Raw genomic sequence first — 6029 nt, forward strand, 5'->3', positions numbered from 1 at the left:
TGTGTCTCCTCTTTCTTCTCCTTCACGGTGGGTGAGCTGCTGGAAGAGAAGTCGATGCTGGCACTCAGCCAAACATCACCTCCTCGGATGGGGACAATCTGCATCTTGAGTACCAGGTGTTGGAATCAAAAGAACAAAGCTTGTTTTTTTTAACGCTCCGAAAACCTGATGTCTCTGCATTGGGTCTCCAGTTTGGTTTTTGCAGCCCACAACGAAGTCAGTTGATGTAGTGGTTCAGGTCTGGGTTAGAAACCAGGAGAAGACGAGTTCTAGTGTCGCCTATTGCATGAAGCCAGCTGAGTAACCTTGGACCAGGCAAGTTTGATTAGTGGGCAGGCATCGATACAAACCCACATGCAGAGAGGTTGATGGGTAAGCATAGATCAAGGGTCTCCAAGCTTGGCAAATTTTAAGACTCGTGGACATCAACTCCCAGATTTCGTCAGCTGGAGCTGAAGTCCACCAGTCTTCAAAGCTGTGTTGCCAAACACCCAAAGTGCAGTCACATAACCACAATAGGGAGGGCGACCATTTGAACTTTGGACGCAGATCATAAATCACCTTTGTTTAGGTATATCATAAATTCAAATGGTCGCTAAGTGACCAGTCATAAATCAAGAACCACCTGTACTTTCCCTTTTTTCTCCCAAGCCCCAGCCCATGGTGATCAACAATGGATTAGCGCTTATGCATAGAGCATAAAAATGCATGCATAACTCAATTGGACTGAACATCTCTGCTCATGTTCCATTTTCCGGCAACACCACAACATTTTTGTCCCTCTTTCCTACAACTCTCTGTAACTGGTGCTAGAGACCATTTGAAATGATTAGTTTTATTGCTGGATCCTGTACAGCAATGTTTCTCTAACCTTGAAAGAGACGTGGACTTCAATTTAAGAGGTGTGGACTTCAATTCCCAGAATTCCCCAGCCAGCACAACTAGCTGGGGAATTCTGGGAGTTGAAGTCCACATATCTTAAATTGGCTAACGTTGAGAAACACTGCTATACAATATCTGCATATTCAGGTTTCTTAGTTGGGATCTGCAAAGAACTATGGCTAAATGCCCAAATTTGCAGAAAGCGGCTTGATTCCATTTTGAACCAAACAGGAGTTGTGACGGCATTTGTTCACTGAAGAAGCTGTCAAAACGTACTATTATTCTAGGCAGGGTATCCTAACTTTTACAAGCAACTGGAAAGGTTGAGTTCCTGATGGAAGCTTGCTGTTCAAAAATTGAATTGCAAGAATCTATTGTGAATCTAGTATGGAAGTGCCAAAAAAAAAAAAAAACCATGCCAAATATCTGTAGTTGCTTGCTGGCAGACAGGAAGGCGGTGCAGAGAGTGGTGAGGACAGCAGAAAAGATCATTGGCAGCTCCCTCCCTCCCATCCAGGACATAGCACAGAAGCGCTGCTTGAGCAGGGTCCGTAAGATTATCTGGGACGCTTCACATCCTCTTCACGACCTGTTTTCCTTGTTCCCTTCTGGGAGGAGGGGGCTCTGTGGTATCCAAAGCAGAACATCCAGATTCAGCCATAGTTTCATTCCATATAGCATTAACCTTGCGAACTCTCAAGCTTCCTCCTTCCCTTATATATTCAAGATGGACAGTATTTAATATTATTTGCTACATATATGTAGGGATGTGGGTCTATACATATGTTGTTTGTAGTATGTCTAGGTGTGTGTCATGTATGTGTTTCACTTTGAGAGTGGGCAACTAAATTTCATTTTTGATGTGTGCCGTTGTGCCCACAGTAAAAAAAATGACAATAAAGGTTATCCTATCTAACTTATCTGAAGAATTCTGGGAATTGAAGTCTGCACGTCTTCAAGCTGCAAAGGCTGAGAAACATTGCTCTAAGCAAAATACAGTAAATGCTGTTTTGGACCTTTCATCAAATCTCACTCAGTTCAGTCTATAAGCTTTGATATGCGATATTAAGAGATAAACACAGGTTGGCAGACTCTTAACACAGACTCTGAAGAGCTTTACAGCTTCACAGCTGGCACTGCCCAAGTGTTGACAGCAGCAGGCAGGAATAGAGGGGAACGAAAGTCTGTAAAGGCAACACAATCATTTGGGCTTACAATACCCTTCCTCAATAGGTGGCTTTACTCAACTAGAATTACCAAGAGTATCGCAAATCTAGCAGCTGCATTCACTCAACAAGCGTAACTGGGTTAGTGTTCATCTTGGGTAGCTGTTTATCACTTAGTTGTGTGGATACAGCTTGTTTGGTCTGTTTATTGTTCGAGCTCTTGCACAGAAAAACAAGCTCACTTAGTTCTCAGTTTAGGCGTTGTGAAAGAACCTGACCAATCTCTGCTCTTATGGTGCACGACATTAAGTAATGTTAATCCTCTCCAAGTGTATAAAAGTGGTTCTTTCCAATTGAGCAAGGATGCAGAGGTTTTATGTGCACACAAATAGCTTGGCACACACAAACACACACATGGGCATCCTGTTCCATCTGACTTCATTTTTTAAAATTTGTTTTTTTTTAACTACGTATAAATTAGAACATAGAACATAAAATCGTAGGGCTGAAAAAGACCTCAGAGGTCTTCTAATCCACTCCCCACCCTCGCTTAAGGCAGGAGATCTTATAACATCTCAGTCAAATGGTTGTCCAGTCTATTTTTTGAAACCCTCCAGTGATGGAGTACCCACAACTCCAATGATTAATTGTTCTCACTGTCAGGAATTTTTTTCTTACTTCTAGACTGGATCTGTCTTAATGAGCTCCCACCCGTTACTTCTTATCCTACCCTCAGGTGCCATGGAGAATAAGTTGACCATCTCTTCTCTGTAACAGCCCCTTAAATACTGAAAGACAGGTATCTTGTTCCCCCCAACCTTCCTCTTCAATTGGCTGGACATACTTAGTTCCCTCAACCATTCAGTTAAGCCAAGTTCACATTAAGCCAAGTTCTACTCCCTGATCAGCCACAGATGTTCCCTGAGGATTTCTGAGCCAGTCCCTCATTTCAGCTCTAGACAGCAGTGTTTCTCAACCTTGACAATTTTAAGGCATGTGGACTTCAACTCCCAGAATTCCACAGCCAGCATTAGTTCTAGGTTGCTTCTCTCCTTGATTAGTTTCCACCCGTTGCTTCTTGTCCTGCCTTCCTTTGCAAAATAGCTTGACTCCATCTTCTTTGGGGCAGCCCCTGAGATATTGGAACACTGCTATCATGTCCCCCCTTGTCCTTCTCTTCGTTAAACTAGACATACCCAATTTGGACAGCCATTTGTCCAGAATGGTGTAGGACAGTGTTTCTCAACCTTGACAATTTTAAGGCATGTGGACTTCAACTCCCAGAATTCCACAGCCAGCATTGATGGCTGTGGAATTCTGGGAGTTGAAGTCCACATGCCTTAAAATTGTCAAGGTTGAGAAACACTGCCTAGAGCAGTGGTTCTCAACCTTTTTAATGCCGTGACCCCCAACCGGTCGTAAATCGAGGACTACTCAACTGGTCGTAAATTGAGGGTTACTCAACTGGTGCAGCACTGTTTGCAGAATGGGACTTTTGGCGGGCTCAGCAGGGCAGAGACAGCCTGGACAATTCCTATTGGCTTTTGAAAGCCAATAGAATTAGACTCTATTCAAGAGAGTCTATTCTATTGGCTTTCAAAAGCCAATAGAATAAAAGGGAGTAGCACAGCTAAGGAAAAGGGGGGGGGGAATGGCGGACTGCGTTGTTTGGCGACCCCTGTGAAATGGTCGTTCGACCCCAAATGGGGTCCCAACCCACAGGTTGAGAACCACTGGCCTAGAGGCAGTCTGGTGTAGTGGTGAAGGCATTGGACTAAAAGCAAGAAGATCCAGCTTCTAGTATCGCTCAGCCTAGACTTTCCCTCTCTCTCAACCAACTTCCCCAAGGTAGGGACCACTATATTTCCTTGAGTTCCTGGATATAAATCAAATCAAATTGGAAATCAAACTCTTCCCTTGCTAGTGTCACAAGGACCTTCTTGGTAAATAAGACCGCTGGACATGTTCCTACCAGTCCAGAAGGAATGGTCAAGGCAAACCTGCTTACATCTGCAAGCATCACATCCAACTTCTTCGTTTCTTCTTCACTGGAACAAATTGACAGAACTCCAGAGTTCTCCTTGGTTAGCCAATAACTACTGTAGAGTGGTAATCAGATTAATAAGTGAGGCATAAATCCAACTAATGGTGACATTATAGCAGTCTTTCAATATCAAAAGGGCTGCCACAAAGAATCCAAAGCACCTGAAGGCAGAACAAGAAGCAACGGATGGACACTAATCAAGGAACGATCCAACTTAGAATGAAGGAGAAATTTCCTGACAGAACAATTAATCAGTGGAACTAGTTGCCTTCAGAAGATGTGGATGCTCCATCACTGGAGGTTTTTAAGAAGAAGAGATGATAAGTAAGTAAGTAATAGTAGTAAAGTTGGAAGGGAACTTGGAGGTCATCTAGTCCAACCCCCTGCTCAGGCAGGAAACCCTACACCATTTCAGACAAATGGCTCTCCAGTCTCTTCTTAAAAACTTCCAGTGTTGGAGCATTTACTGCTTCTGGAGGCAGGCTGTTCCACTGGTTAATTGTTCTCACTGTCGGGAAGTTTCTCCTTAGTTCTAGGTTGCTTCTCTCCTTGATTAGTTTCCACCCGTTGCTTCTTGTCCTGCCTTCAGGTGCTTTGCAAAATAGCTTGACTCCATCTTCTTTGGGGCAGCCCCTGAGATATTGGAACACTGCTATCATGTCCCCCCTTGTCCTTCTCTTCGTTAAACTAGACATACCCAATTTGGACAGCCGTTTGTCCAGAATGGTGTAGGACAGTGTTTCCCAAACTTGACAATTTTAAGGCATGTGGACTTCAACTCCCAGAATTCCACAGCCAGCGTTGCTGGCTATGGAATTCTGGGAGTTGAAGTCCTCATGCCTTAAAATTGTCAAGTTTGGGAAACACTGGTGTAGGATCATCTCCTTGAGCAGGGAGTTGTACTACAAGACCTCCAAGGTTCCTTCCAACTCTGTTACTCTCTTAATTAATTATAATACATCTGCAATGATGGTGATGACGACAATGGGAATGATAGCGATGAGTCCTACCATACCAAAAATAGAAAATGCCGCCACCCTGGATCAAAACTGCTCTATTTTTACCTGTAACGTACCTTTGATCAGGATTCCAAGCTGTCACCCAGCCATTTCCCATGATTCTCCATGCCATATTCCATTCCCTCTACCCGCATCCCAATTTTGTCCTTTTTTGCTCAATATGGCCAAACATCCCAGTGTCATGGAAAAGCTCACCTTTGACCTGCTCTATTCTATTTTGGGCACCAGGAAATGGGCTTGTTTTAATTAAAAAAACTAATTGGCCAGGCCTTTCTGGATATTGAAAAGATCATTTTAATTATTCTCCCCTTTCTACTGAATGAACGCCATCATTTCCTTCTCTCAGATTTTACTGGGGTGTTTGGTTGAATGACTTTTATTTCATTAACTAGAGGTAGTCCTTGACTTACAACAGTTTGTTTAGTGACTGTTCGAAATTACAACAGCACTGAAAAAAGCAGTTTATGATTGTTTTTCACTCTTACGACTATTGCAGCATCCCTGGTCACGTGATCAAAATTCAGATGTTTGAAAATTGATTCATATTTATGACGGTCACAGTGTCCCGGGATCATGTGATCATCTTTTGCCACCTTCTGACAAAGAAAAGCGATGGGGAAGCTATATTCACTTAACAACTATGTTACTAACTTAACAATTGTAGTGATTCACTTAACAACTGTATCAAAAAGGTCATAAAATGGGGTAAAACTCACTTAACAACTGTCTTGCTTAGCAACAGAAATTTTGGCCTCAACAGTGGTCATAAGTTGAAGACTATCTGTATATCCTGGGAGTTAGCACCTGAGCAGTTCACAAATTTTTTAGATAAAATAAGTCAATAGATTAAAAAAAAAAAACCCTAATGTAAATGCAAATGCAGAAATGGCTAAGAAAGAAAAAAAATACAATGCAATC

This window comes from Crotalus tigris, unplaced genomic scaffold (genome assembly GCF_016545835.1).
Source record: "Crotalus tigris isolate CLP2741 ecotype Arizona unplaced genomic scaffold, ASM1654583v1 scf7180000021566.449902, whole genome shotgun sequence".
NCBI lineage: Eukaryota > Metazoa > Chordata > Lepidosauria > Squamata > Viperidae > Crotalus > Crotalus tigris.